The 16,180-nt window shown below is 27.7% G+C and overlaps 1 long non-coding RNA gene across 3 annotated transcripts; it reads right to left on the bottom strand.

The window, feature by feature from the left end:
* Positions 1–12,328: 12,328 nt before the first annotated feature.
* On the bottom strand, positions 12,329–15,139 carry LOC114171663. Of its 3 annotated transcripts, none has more exons than XR_003601619.1 (5): positions 14,573–15,139; positions 14,033–14,157; positions 13,857–13,917; positions 13,398–13,477; positions 12,329–12,614 (listed from the first exon to the last, which is right to left on the bottom strand). It is a non-coding gene; the product is annotated as an uncharacterized LOC114171663 (long non-coding RNA). The 3 variants fall into 3 exon arrangements; XR_003601618.1 differs by having other exon boundaries at positions 13,800–13,917; positions 14,784–15,139; XR_003601617.1 differs by having other exon boundaries at positions 12,330–12,614; positions 14,784–15,137.
* Positions 15,140–16,180: the final 1,041 nt, after the last annotated feature.

Genomic DNA, 16,180 nt, shown 5'->3' with positions numbered 1-16,180 from the left:
ACACAAAATAATTACACAAACAATTTCATAAGAAGTATGACGGACAAATTCAAAATGAGAAAATAATTGTATTTTTTAACAACATTGATCCTAACAATGTAGATTCAAAAAGTCATTCATATGCATATCCGATCACAATAAAAAAGAGTGGATTTTAGTGGTATTAACCATTGGTTCTTCATTAGATTATGAAGAGAGGATACTTTCATATATGTGCAGAAATGACCCATCATTGAAATATAGCCTATATGTTTTTTTTAGTATTGACAACATCATAAAATTGTCAACACATCATGAAAGAACACAAAGCTAAAAAAATGAATAATTAAGAAATTTGACATTAAAGAATTAGAATAATCTTCACAGAAGGATGAAAACACAAAATAAATACATAAACAATTTCATAAGAAGTATGACGGACAAATTCAAAATCAGAAAATAATTTGAATTTTTTACAACATTGATACTAACAATGTAGATTCAAAAAGTCATGCATGTGCATATCCAATCACAACAAAAAAGAGTGGAATTTAGTGGTATTAACCATTGTTTCTTCATTAGATTATGAAGAGAGGATACTTTCATATATGTGCAGAAATGGCCCATAATTGAAATATAGACTATATGTTTTTTTTAGTGTTGACAACTCCATAAAATTTTCAACACATAATCAATTAACCCAAACCAAAAAAAAGACTAATTGAGAAATTTGACATTAAATAATTAAAAATAATCTTCACAGAAGGAGGAAAACACAAAATAATTACACAAACAATTTCATAAGAAGTATGACAAACAAAATCAAAATGAGAAAATAATTGTATTTTTTAACAACATTGATCCTAACAATGTAGATTCAAAAAGTCATTCATATGCATATCCGATCACAATAAAAAATAGTGGATTTTAGTAGTATTAACCATTGGTTCTTCATTAGATTATGAAGAGAGGATACTTTCATATATGTGCAGAAATGACCCATCATTGAAATATAGCCTATATGTTTTTTTAGTGTTGACAACATCATAAAATTGTCAACACATAATCAATTAACACAAAGCTAAAAAAATGAATAATTAAGAAATTTGACATTAAAGAATTAGAATAATCTTCACAGAAGGATGAAAACACAAAATAATTACACAAACAATTTCATAAGAAGTATGACGGACAAATTCAAAATGAGAAAATAATTTGAATTTTTTAACAACATTGATCCTAACAACGTAGATTCAAAAAGTCATTCATGTGCATATCCAATGACAATAGCAAAGAGTGGAATTTAGTGGTATTAACCATTGTTTCTTCGTTAGATTATGAAGAGGGGATACTTTCATATCTGTGCAGAGATGGCCGATCAATTGAAATATAGGCTATATGTTTTCTTAGTGTTGACAACTTCATAAAATTCTCAACACATAATCAATTAACCCAAAGCTAAAAAAAAGACTAATTAAGAAATTTGACATTAAATAATTAAAAATAATCTTCACAGAAGGAGGAAAACACAAAATAATTACACAAACAATTTCATAAGAAGTATGACAAACAAAATCCAAATGAGAAAATAATTGTATTTTTTAACAACATTGATCCTAACAATGTAGATTCAAAAAGTCATTCATATGCATATCCGATCACAATAAAAAAGAGTGGATTTTAGTGGTATTAACCATTGGTTCTTCATTAGATTATGAAGAGAGGATACTTTCATATATGTGCAGAAATGACCCATCATTGAAATATAGCCTACATGTTTTTTTAGTGTTGACAACATCATAAAATTGTCAACACATAATCAATTAACACAAAGCTAAAAAAATGAATAATTAAGAAATTTGACATTAAAGAATTAGAATAATCTTCACAGAAGGATGAAAACACAAAATAAATACATAAAAAATTTCATAAGAATTATGATGGACAAAATCAAAATGAGAAAATAATTTGATTTTTTAACAACAATTATACTAACAATGTAGATTCAAAAAGTCATTCATGTGCATATCCAATCACCACAAAAAAGAGTGGAATTTAGTGGTATTAACCATTGTTTCTTCATTAGATTATGAAGAGAAGATACTTTCATATTTGTTCAGAGATGGACAATCCTTTAAATATAGGCTATATGTTTCTTTTAGTGTTGACAACTTCATAAAATTCTCAACACATAATCAATTAACCCAAATCTAAAAAAAAGATTAATTAAAAAATTTGACATAAAACAGTGAGTAATAATCTTCACTGAAGGAGGAAAACACAAAATAATTACACAAACAATTTCATAAGAAGTATGACGGACAAATTCAAAATGAAAAAATAATTTTATTTTTTAACAACAATTATACTAACAACGTAGATTCAAAAAGTCATTCATGTGCATATCCAATGACAATAGCAAAGAGTGGAATTTAGTGGTATTAACCATTGTTTCTTCGTTAGATTATGAAGAGGGGATACTTTCATATCTGTGCAAGGATGGCCGATCAATTGAAATATAGGCTATATGTTTTTTTAGTGTTGACAACTTCATAAAATTCTCAACACATAATCAATTAACCCAAATCTAAAAAAAAGACTAATTAAGAAATCTGACATTAAACAATTAGTAATAATCTTCACTGAAAGAGGAAAACACAAAATAATTACACAAATAATTTCATAAGTATTATGATGGACAAAATCAAAATGAGAAAATAATTTGATTTTTTCACAACAATTAGACTAACAAGGTAGATTCAAAAAGTCATTCATGTGCATATCCAATCACAACAAAAAAGAGTGGAATTTAGTGGTATTAACCATTGTTTCTCCATTAGATTATGAAGAGAAGATACTTTCATATCTGTGCAGAGATGGCCCATCATTGAAATATAGGCTATATGTTTTTTTAGTGTTGACAACTTAATAAAATTCTCAACACATAATCAATTAACCCAAAGTTAAAAAAAAAGACTAATTAAGAAATTTGACATTAAACAATTAGTAATAATCTTCACTAAAGGAGGAAAACACAAAATAATTACACAAACAATTTCATAATAAGTATGACGGACAATCAAAATGAGAAAATAATTTGATTTTTTAACAACAATTATACTAACAACGTAGATTCAAAAAGTCTTTCATGTGCATATCCAATCACAACAAAAAAGAGTGGCATTTTGTGGTATTAACCATTGTTTCTTCGTTAGATTATGAAGAGGGGATACTTTCATATCTGTGCAGAGATGGCCGATCAATTGAAATATAGGCTATATGTTTTTTTAGTGTTGACAACTTCATAAAATTCTCAACACATAATCAATTAACCCAAATATAAAAAAAAGACTAATTAAGAAATTTGACATTAAACAATTAGTAATAATCTTCACTGAAGGAGGAAAACACAAAATAATTACACAAATGATTTCATATGAATTATGATGGACAAACCCAAAATGAGAAAATAATTTGATTTTTTAACAACAATTGTACTAACATCGTAGATTCAAAAAGTCATTCCTGTGCATATCCAATGACAATAGAAAAGAGTGGAATTTAGTGGTATTAACCATTGTTTCTTCGTTAGATTATAAAGAGGGGATACTTTCATATCTGTGCAGAGATGGCCGATCAATTGAAATATAGGCTATATGTTTTTTTAGTGTTGACAACTTCATAAAATTCTCAACACATAATCAATTAACCCAAAGCTAAAAAAAAGACTAATTAAGAAATTTGACATTAAACAATTAGTAATAATCTTCACTTAAGGAGGAAAACACAAAATAATTACATAAATAATTTCATAAGAATTATGATGGACAAACTCAAAATGAGAAAATAATTTGATTTTTTAACAACAATTATACTAACAATGTAGATTCAAAAAGTCATTCATGTCAATATCCAATGACAATAGCAAAGAGTGGAATTTAGTGGTATTAACCATTGTTTCTTCGTTAGATTATGAAGAGGGGATACTTTCATATCTGTGCAGAGATGGCCGATCAATTGAAATATAGGCTATATGTTTTCTTGGTGTTGACAACTTCATAAAATTCTCAACACATAATCAATTAACCCAAAGCTAAAAAAAAGACTACTTAACAAATTTGACATTAAACAATTAGTAATAATCTTCACTGAAGGAGGAAAACACAAAATAATTACACAAATAATTTCATAAGAATTATGATGGACAAACTCAAAATGAGAAAATAATTTGATTTTTTAACAACAATTATACTAACAACGTAGATTCAAAAAGTCATTCATGTGCATATCCAATGACAATAGCAAAGAGTGGAATTTAATGGTATTAACCATTGTTTCCTCGTTAGATTATGAAGAGGGGATACTTTCATATCTGTGCAGAGATGGTCGATCAATTAAAATATAGGCTATATGTTTTTTTAGTGTTGACAACTTCATAAAATTCTCAACACATAATCAATTATCCCAAAGCGAAAAAAAAGACTAATTAAGAAATTTGACATTAAACAATTAGTAATAATCTTCACTGATGGAGGAAAACACAAAATAATTACACAAATAATTTCATAAGTATTATGATGGACAAAATCAAAATGAGAAAATAATTTGATTTTTTCACAACAATTATACTAACAAGGTAGATTCAAAAAGTCATTCATGTGCATATCCAATCACAACAAAAAAGAGTGGAATTTAGTGGTATTAACCATTGTTTCTCCATTAGATTATGAAGAGAAGATACTTTCATATCTGTGCAGAGATGGCCCATCATTGAAATATAGGCTATATGTTTTTTTAGTGTTGACAACTTAATAAAATTCTCAACACATAATCAATTAACCCAAAGTTAAAAAAAAAAGACTAATTAAGAAATTTGACATTAAACAATTAGTAATAATCTTCACTAAAGGAGGAAAACACAAAATAATTACACAAACAATTTCATAATAAGTATGACGGACAATCAAAATGAGAAAATAATTTGATTTTTTAACAACAATTATACTAACAACGTAGATTCAAAAAGTCATTCATGTGCATATCCAATCACAACAAAAAAGAGTGGCATTTTGTGGTATTAACCATTGTTTCTTCGTTAGATTATGAAGAGGGATACTTTCATATCTGTGCAGAGATGGCCGATCAATTGAAATATAGGCTATATGTTTTTTTCGTGTTGACAACTTCATAAAATTCTCAACACATAATCAATTAACCCAAATATAAAAAAAAGACTAATTAAGAAATTTGACATTAAACAATTAGTAATAATCTTCACTGAAGGAGGAAAACACAAAATAATTACACAAATGATTTCATATGAATTATGATGGACAAACCCAAAATGAGAAAATAATTTGATTTTTACACAACAATTATACTAACAACGTAGATTCAAAAAGTCATTCATGTGCATATCCAATGACAATAGAAAAGAGTGGAATTTAGTGGTATTAACCATTGTTTCTTCGTTAGATTATAAAGAGGGGATAGTTTCATATCTGTGCAGAGATGGCCGATCAATTGAAATATAGGCTATATGTTTTTTTAGTGTTGACAACTTCATAAAATTCTAGACACATAATCAATTAACCCAAAGCTAAAAAAAAGACTAATTAAGAAATTTGACATTAAACAATTAGTAATAATCTTCATTGAAGGAGGAAAACACAAAATAATTACACAAATAATTTCATAAGAATTATGATGGACAAACTCAAAATGACAAAAAATTTGATTTTTTAACAACAATTATACTAACAACGTAGATTCAAAAAGTCATTCATGTGCATATCCAACGACAATAGCAAAGAGTGGAATTTAGTGGTATTAACCATTGTTTCCTCGTTAGATTATGAAGAGGGGATACTTTCATATCTGTGCAGAGATGGTCGATCAATTGAAATATAGGCTATATGTTTTTTAGTGTTGACAACTTAATAAAATTCTCAAGACATAATTAATTAACCCAAACCTAAAAAAAAAGACTAATTAAGAAATTTGACATTAAACAATTAGTAACAATCTTCACTGAAGGAGGAAAACACAAAATAATTACACAAACAATTTCATAATAAGTATGACGGACAATTAAAATGAGAAAATAATTTGATTTTTTAACAACAATTATACTAACAATGTATATTCAAAAAGTCATTCATGTGCATATCCAATCACAACAAAAAAGAGTGGCATTTTGTAGTATTAAGGATTGTTTCTTCATTAGATTATGAAGAGAGGATACTTTCAATTCTGTGCAGAGATGGCCCATCATTGAAATATAGGTTATATGTTTTTTTTAGTGTTGACAACTTCATAAAATTCTCAACACATAATCAATTAACCCAAATCTAAAAAAAGACTAATTAAGAAATTTGACATTAAACAATTAATAATAATCTTCACTGAAGGAGGAAAATACCAAATAATTACACAAATAATTTCATAAGAAGTATGACAGACAAAATCAAAATGAGAAAATAATTTGATTGCTTAACAACATTGATACTAACAATGTAGATTCAAAAAGTCATTCATGTGCATATCCAATGACAACAAAAGAGAGTGAAATTTAGTGTTATTAACCATTCTTTCTGCATTAGATTATGAAGAGAGGATACTTTCATATTTGTGCAGAGATGACCCATCATTGAAATATAGGCTATATGTGTTTTTTAGTGTTGACAACTTCATAAAATTCTCAACACATAATCAATTAACCCAAATATAAAAGAAGGATTGATTAAGAAATTTGACATTAAACAGTTAGTAATAATCTTCACTGAAGGAGGAAAACACAAAATAATTACACAAATGATTTCATATGAATTATGATGGACAAACCCAAAATGAGAAAATAATTTGATTTTTTAACAACAATTATACTAACAACGTAGATTCAAAAAGTCATTCATGTGCATATCCAATGACAATAGAAAAGAGTGGAATTTAGTGGTATTAACCATTGTTTCTTCGTTAGATTATGAAGAGGGGATACTTTCATATCTGTGCAGAGATGGCCGATCAATTGAAATATAGGCTATATGTTTTTTTAGTGTTGACAACTTCATAAAATTCTCAGCACATAATCAATTAACTCAAAGCTAAAAAAAAACTAATTAAGAAATTTGACATTAAACAATTAGTAATAATCTTCACTGAAGGAGGAAAATACAAAATAATTACACAAAAAATTTCAGAAGAAGTATGACGGACAAAATCAAAATGAGAAAATAATTTGATTTCTTAACAACATTGATACTAACAACGTAGATACAAAAAGTCATTCATGTGCATATCCAATGACAATAGAAAAGAGTGGAATTTAGTGGTATTAACCATTCTTTCTGCATTAGATTATGAAGAGAGGATACTTTCATATTTGTGCAGAGATGACCCATCATTGAAATATAGGCTATATGTTTTTTTAAGTGTTGACAACTTCATAAAATTCTCAACACATAATCAATTAACCCAAATATAAAAAAAAGACTAATTAAGAAATTTGACATTAAACAATTAGTAATAGTCTTCACTGAAGGAGGAAAACACAAAAATAATTACACAAACAATTTCATAATAAGTATGACGGACAATCAAAATGAGAAAATAATTTGATTTTTTAACAACAATTATAGTAACAATGTATATTCAAAAAGTCATTCATATGCATATCGAATCACAACAAAAAAGAGTAGCATTTTGTGGTATTAAGCATTGTTTCTTCATTAGATTATGAAGAGAGGGTACTTTCATATCTATGCAGAGATGGCCCATCATTGAAATATAGGCTATATGTTTTTTTTTTAGTGTTGACAACTTCATAAAATTCTCAACACATAATCAATTAACCCAAATCTAAAAAAAAGACTAATTAAGAAATTTGACATTAAACAATTAGTAATAACCTTCACTAAAGGACGAAAATACAAAATAATTACACAAATAATTTCATAAGAAGTATGACGGACAAAATCAAAATGAGGAAATAATTTGATTTTTTAGCAACATTGATACTAACAATGTAGATTCAAAAAGTCATTCATGTGCATATCCAATGACAACAAAAGAGAGTGAAATTTAGTGTTATTAACCATTCTTTCTGCATTAGATTATGAAGAGAGGATACTTTCATATTTGTGCAGAGATGACCCATCATTGAAATATAGGCTATATGTTTTTTTTAGTGTTGACAACTTCATAAAATTCTCAACACATAATCAATTAACCCAAATATAAAAAAAAGACTAATTAAGAAATTTGACATTAGACAATTAGTAATAATCTTCACTCAAGGAGAAAAACACAAAATAATTACATAAATAATTTCATAAGAATTATGATGGACAAACTCAAAAGGAGAAAATAATTTGATTTTTTAACAACAATTATACTAACAACGTATATTCAAAAAGTCATTCATGTGCATATCCAATAACAATAGAAAAGAGGGGAATTTAGTGGTATTAACCATTGTTTCTTCGTTAGATTATGAAGACGGGATACTTTCATATCTGTGCAGAGATGGCCGATCAATTGAAATATAGGCTATATGTTTTTTTAGTGTTGACAACTTCATAAAATTCTCAACACATAATCAATTAACCCAAAGCTAAAAAAAGACTAATTAAGAAATTTGACATTAAACAATTAGTAATAATCTTCACTGAAGGAGGAAAACACAAAATAATTACACAAATAAATAATTTCATAAGAATTATGATGGACAAACTCAAAATGAGAAAATAATTTGATTTTTTAACAACATTGATACTAACAATGTAGATTCAAAAAGTCATTCATGTGCATATCCAATGACAACAAAAGAGAGCGGAATTTAGTGTTATTAACCATTCTTTCTGCATTAGATTATGAAGAGAGGATACTTTCATATTTGTGCAGAGATGACCCATCATTGAAATATAGGCTATATGTTTTTTTTAGTGTTGACAACTTCATAAAATTCTCAACACATAATCAATTAAACCAAATATAAAAAAAAGACTAATTAAGAAATTTGACATTAAACAATTAGTAATAATCTTCACTGAAGGAGGAAAACACAAAAATAATTACAAAAACAATTTCATAATAAGTATGACGGACAATCAAAATGAGAAAATAATTTGATTTTTTATCAACAATTATAGTAACAATGTATATTCAAAAAGTCATTCATGTGCATATCGAATCACAACAAAAAAGAGTGGCATTTTGTGGTATTAAGCATTGTTTCTTCATTAGATTATGAAGAGAGGGTACTTTCATATCTATGCAGAGATGGCCCATCATTGAAATATAGGCTATATGTTTTTTTTAGTGTTGACAACTTCATAAAATTCTCAACACATAATCAATTAACCCAAAGCTAAAAAAAGTCTAATTAAGAAATTTGACATTAAACAATTAGTAATAATCTTCACTGAAGGAGGAAAACACAAAATAATTACACAAATAATTTCATAAGAATTATGATGGACAAACTCAAAATGAGAAAATAATTTGATTTTTTAACAACATTGATACTAACAATGTAGATTCAAAAAGTCATTCATGTGCATACCAAATGACAACAAAAGAGAGCGGAATTTAGTGTTATTAACCATTCTTTCTGCATTAGATTATGAAGAGAGGATACTTTCATATTTGTGCAGAGATGACCCATCATTGAAATATAGGCTATATGTTTTTTTTAGTGTTGACAACTTCATAAAATTCTCAACACATAATCAATTAAACCAAATATAAAAAAAAGACTAATTAAGAAATTTGACATTAAACAATTAGTAATAATCTTCACTGAAGGAGGAAAACACAAAAATAATTACAAAAACAATTTCATAATAAGTATGACGGACAATCAAAATGAGAAAATAATTTGATTTTTTATCAACAATTATAGTAACAATGTATATTCAAAAAGTCATTCATGTGCATATCGAATCACAACAAAAAAGAGTGGCATTTTGTGGTATTAAGCATTGTTTCTTCATTAGATTATGAAGAGAGGGTACTTTCATATCTATGCAGAGATGGCCCATCATTGAAATATAGGCTATATGTTTTTTTTAGTGTTGACAACTTCATAAAATTCTCAACACATAATCAATTAACCCAAAGCTAAAAAAAGTCTAATTAAGAAATTTGACATTAAACAATTAGTAATAATCTTCACTGAAGGAGGAAAACACAAAATAATTACACAAATAATTTCATAAGAATTATGATGGACAAACTCAAAATGAGAAAATAATTTGATTTTTTAACAACATTGATACTAACAATGTAGATTCAAAAAGTCATTCATGTGCATACCAAATGACAACAAAAGAGAGCGGAATTTAGTGTTATTAACCATTCTTTCTGCATTAGATTATGAAGAGAGGATACTTTCATATTTGTGCAGAGATGACCCATCATTGAAATATAGGCTATATGTTTTTTTTAGTGTTGACAACTTCATAAAATTCTCAACACATAATCAATTAACCCAAATATAAAAAAAGACTAATTAAGAAATTTGACATTAAACAATTAGTAATAATCTTCACTGAAGGACGAAAACACAAAAATAATTACACAAACAATTTCATAATAAGTATGAGGGACAATCAAAATGAGAAAATAATTCGACTTTTTAACCACAATTATACTAACAATGTATATTCAAAAAGTCATTCATGTGCATATCGAATCACAACAAAAAAGAGTGGCATTTTGTGGTATTAAGCATTGTCTCTTCATTAGATTACGAAGAGAGGGTACTTTCATATCTATGCAGAGATGGCCCATCATTGAAATATAGGCTATATGTTTTTTTTTTTAGTGTTGACAACTTCATAAAATTCTCAACACATAATCAATTAACCCAAAGCTAAAAAATGACTAATTAAGAAATTTGACATTAAACAATTAGTAATAATCTTCACTGAAGGAGGAAAACACAAAATAGTTACACAAATAATTTCATAAGAATTATGATGGACAAACTCAAAATGAGAAAATAATTTGATTTTTTAACAACATTGATACTAACAATGTAGATTCAAAAAGTCATTCATGTGCATATCCAATGACAACAAAAGAGAGTGAAATTTAGTGTTATTAACCATTCTTTCTGCATTAGATTGTGAAGAGAGGATACTTTCATATTTGTGCAGAGATGACACATCATTGAAATATAGGCTATATGTTTTTTTTAGTGTTGACAACTTCATAAAATTCTCAACACATAATCAATTAACCCAAATATAAAAAAAAAGACTAATTAAGAAATTTGACATTAAAAAATTGGTAATAATCTTCACTCAAGGAGAAAAACACAAAATAATTACATAAATAATTTCATAAGAATTATGATGGACAAACTCAAAAGGAGAAAATAATTTGATTTTTTAACAACAATTATACTAACAACATAGATTCAAAAAGTCATTCATGTGCATATCCAATGACAATAGAAAAGAGTGGAATTTAGTGGTATTAACCATTGTTTCTTCGTTAGATTATGAAGAGGGGATACTTTCATATCTGTGCAGAGATGGCCGATCAATTGAAATATAGGCTATATATTTTTTTCGTGTTGACAACTTCATAAAATTCTCAACACATAATCAATTAACCCAAAGCTAAAAAAAGACTAATTAAGAAATTTGACATTAAACAACTAGTAATAATCTTCACTGAAGGAGGAAAACACAAAATAATTACACAAATAAATAATTTCATAAGAATTATGATGGACAAACTCAAAATGACACTACGCCAAAATTGTCAATAGATAGCGTTTTTTTTGCTAATAGATAGCGCTTTTTAGGCGCTATCTATTGGAGCGGTATCTATTAATAGACAGCGTTTGTAAAAAAGCGCTATCTAATAACATCTTATAGATAGCATTTCACTAAACAAGCGCTATCTATATATTTTCAAAAAGACATCGCTTTCTTCCAAAAGTGCTATTTATTGGTGTTATTATAGATAGCGCTTGGAAACATAAGCGCTATCTATGTTTTCTTGAAAAATACAAATGATCTATAGACACCGCTCAAGCGCATTGTGTATTGGTTTAATTTTTTTTTATAATTTATTTAATTTTTCGTTCATTATTTTTTATTTTATTATCTCAACAGAAACCATTTATGAGAATTATAAAAGTCAATCAAATGTGATTCAAAAAACTATACATGTATTTTATCTTCTAGACAAATGTTTTCTTTTAAAGATAGAAAACACTTATTAAAAAAATAAAGATAGTAGGTAAATTGTATACTAGTCTAAGTTCTTGGGTAACTGAAATTGTCTATAATATAACTACAATATATTCATAATAATCATATGTATTACAAATTAATTCCAAATATGATATATCATACCTATTTACATATCCAAAAAGTATTATATCTATACTAGGCTCCTTAAAATTAAACTTGAATCTATATACCAAAAAAACAAACAAAAAAAGACAAAAATAATCATATGTATTACAATATATTCAAACTAACAACACTACGCTCCATACTCTCAACAAAAGTGCTTCACATATTTCTTTTATAGCTCCAATTTGGTCCAGAATCTCGCACATCATGTGTGTGGACATCTTCAACTTCTGCGTTTGCATTTTTCCATTGTTCTTCGCGCTGAAACCACATTAAAAAAATGGCCGCAAACACATTAGAATAGCAAAAAAAAAAAAGATCCTTTTTGAAAACATACGTTACTATAAAGTTCTTCAACTTCTTGCATAAGAAGGAAGTTATATGTAAAACCATTCATATATATACCTAACATGTTAAGCTTCCAGAGTAGTTGGTCTTGGACAAATTCTAAGACCCAAGTCCTTATTCTATTTATTTATAGTTAGTCTTAGTTTTCAATATTAATTACAGAAACTTTCAGCATAGCACAAAATCTATGATAATATTATAACCCTTTCATCCCATATTTACAGCTTGACTTTTATCATAAGCATAAAGTAACAACATATCTTTACAGAAAAAATAGTATAAAATAATAGTATTACCGACATCATAGAAAACAAGAGAAAATTAACATCATACAAGGACGTCACTCTAATAAAGCACCCAAAAATTAAGGTTATCTCACTAATATAACGAAACCAATGAATCTAATATATCATAGTAATAAAATAATTAAAATTACTAAAGCATACACTGCCATTGTTTAAAAATATATATATATATATATATATATATATATATATATATATATATATATATCACTATAAATAAAGTGGTAGTTGAAATCAGAGACGTCAAAGTTATATTGTGAAGATGATTATTTAGGAGTACCTTACATATATAGAATAAAAACCCTTAATGCCACCAAAACATACACCTATCGGTGCCATCCTAATAAATGATGCACCAATTTTAAAAGTTTATAAATTTAAACTCAATTACCCCATGTTGTCACACTAGTTCCAAAAGCTTCCACGCAATCCATGTCTTTTATCTTGCCACCTATTTCAATATAATTCCATCTGCAGAACAAACGGAAGGGTCAAGTTACTACTTAACTACTATTAGAATCACAACTTCTGTTGAACAACATAAAATATTTATGTTCTTCAAAATGTTTATTTTTAACTTGTATATCAGTTGTATATAATTTATATTGCATATATAAAAATGGTAAGAAAGTACACATCATTAATAAACAAATTCATAAGTCATGGCCTACAAGAGATTGTAATTAAAATAAGGTAAAGAACTTGAGCTTCAAATGTACAGAAGGATTTCAAATTAAACAACTTAATTTGCGGCTGTTTCTATCAAAATCAAACGACTTAATGTTAAATATACCACAAGCAAATGAAGCCAGAGAAGTTCAAATGTAAGTAAGAGGCTTGCAACACATACTAGTGTGTTGGGCTGTATCCTCATCATCACTTCCCTCTACTGCAATTTTCACTTCCCTATACTGCAATTTTGTCAAGTGAAATTTTTAGCATGTTGTAATGATTACATGTTTAAACTGGGAGAAACAGTGTCTTAAAGATCATAAAATATAGGTACAACATAAAAGGGGAACAAACCTGCTCCTCAAAAATCTTTGAGAGCTACAATGCTCTATTCTTCTCTAACTTTGCGACTTTTACTAACCCATGCTGAAATCTCAGAATCACCTTCAGATTGTTTCTTTGTCCATGATTCTTTCATCCTATTAAAAAATAAAATATTATCACAACATAAAAGTCTCATGCTTTCGAGTATTAAGCCTATAAATGCAGTATAAAGAACACAATCCTAATTTAGAAGATTTTTAAGGAGGCAGATTGAGAGATATGTGTTCCTCTTTCCTTCACCTAAGGGGAACAATTACTTTACTTAAGAGAGAAAACAATGTTCAAATTTTTTTCAAATAATCAAATGCTATGAAAAAAAAACTGAAAAGGAAAAACATTGCTTTCACAAGAACTAGGGAGAGAACCTTACCGGAGAAAAAAAAGAAGTTCCTAATGAAATTATAACACTGGCATTTCATTTTTAAAACATATCCAAACAAGACGGGTGAGGACTTCATTATTTAATTTTAACTACAATTCATAAACAATAGAAGCAAATGCTTTCCTTACTTAAAAATTCAAGCAGTGGGATGTAATTCTAAAACCACCTCCTCCATTTCCCTTTCTGTAAAGTAGAAAACATAAAGAATAAAAAAGAAAATTGGTGTACACGAGTTTCAAATATCGTACCCTAATAAAATTGGCACAAAATAACAAGCCAAAACCATTGTAACCGGATCAAATAACTAACTAGCTCCTAATTAAAAATTAAACCAGAAACCTATATCATTCTTCCAGTGCGACAGAACATCACCGAGGGGCGGCAGTTCCTCGGAAAGGAAACGCGCGGGAGCTCGCAGCTGTGTTGTCCACGAACTTCATCGCATGCCACTGGCTGACGTACAACCTTCAGGCACAACTTCGGCGAGGGATCGGATGTCTTGCGAGATGGTCCATGGCGGAGTGGTTCGCGGCTCTTGACGATTCACCACGACAAGGGCAGAGGTTGGATTCGTAGGTTGGGTGTTGAAAATTTGGGGGGGAAATAAATTTTAGGAGATATGGGATTTAGGACTGTGTGTGGGGTTTGAAATATTTTCTCCAGATTTGGAGATCTGGATGTTTTTGGAGAAAGTGAAAAGTTTTGGAGGTAGGATTAATTTTTATTTTCATCTTCTTTTGTTTTAATTAGTTTTTAATGAATTAATTAGTTTTATTTATGAATTTATTTTTAATAAATAAAATAGATTGCGCTTAGGTAATAAAACACCATATATTCATGATCTAATAGATATCGCTTAAATTTAAAAGCGCTTTTTATTAACATATTATATTTTTTATTTTTTATTTTTAAATATAAATTTGATATAGATAACATCTTTTTGATGAAGCGCTATTTATAAGTAATAATTTTATAGCGTTTATTTTATAAAGTGCTATCTTTTAGTTTCGTATTTTGATTTATAGCACTTAATTAAATAAGCGCTATCTAAATAGTGTTGTCTATTGAACATTTTGGCGTAGTGTGAGAAAATAATTTGATTTTTTAACAACATTGATACTAACAATGTAGATTCAAAAAGTCATTCATGTGCATATCCAATGACAACAAAAGAGAGCGGAATTTAGTGTTATTAACCATTCTTTCTGCATTAGATTATGAAGAGAGGATACTTTCATATTTGTGCAGAGATGACCCATCATTGAAATATAGGCTATATGTTTTTTTTAGTGTTGACAACTTCATAAAATTCTCAACACATAATCAATTAACCCAAATATAAAAAAAAAGACTAATTAAGAAATTTGACATTAAACAATTAGTAATAATCTTCACTGAAGGAGGAAAACACAAAAATAATTACACAAACAATTTCATAATAAGTATGACGGACAATCAAAATGAGAAAATAATTTGATTTTTTAACAACAATTATACTAACAATGTATATTCAAAAAGTCATTCGTGTGCATATCGAATCACAACAAAAAAGAGTGGCATTTTGTGGTATTAAGCATTGTTTCTTCATTAGATTATGAAGAGAGGGTACTTTCATATCTATGCAGAGATGGCCCATCATTGAAATATAGGCTATATGTTTTTTTTTAGTGTTGACAACTTCATAAAATTCTCAACACATAATCAATTAACCCAAATCTAAAAAAAAGACTAATTAA

This window comes from Vigna unguiculata, unplaced genomic scaffold (assembly GCF_004118075.2).
Source record: "Vigna unguiculata cultivar IT97K-499-35 unplaced genomic scaffold, ASM411807v1 contig_318, whole genome shotgun sequence".
Lineage (NCBI taxonomy): Eukaryota > Viridiplantae > Streptophyta > Magnoliopsida > Fabales > Fabaceae > Vigna > Vigna unguiculata.
This window is presented reverse-complemented; position numbering and strand designations above follow the sequence as displayed.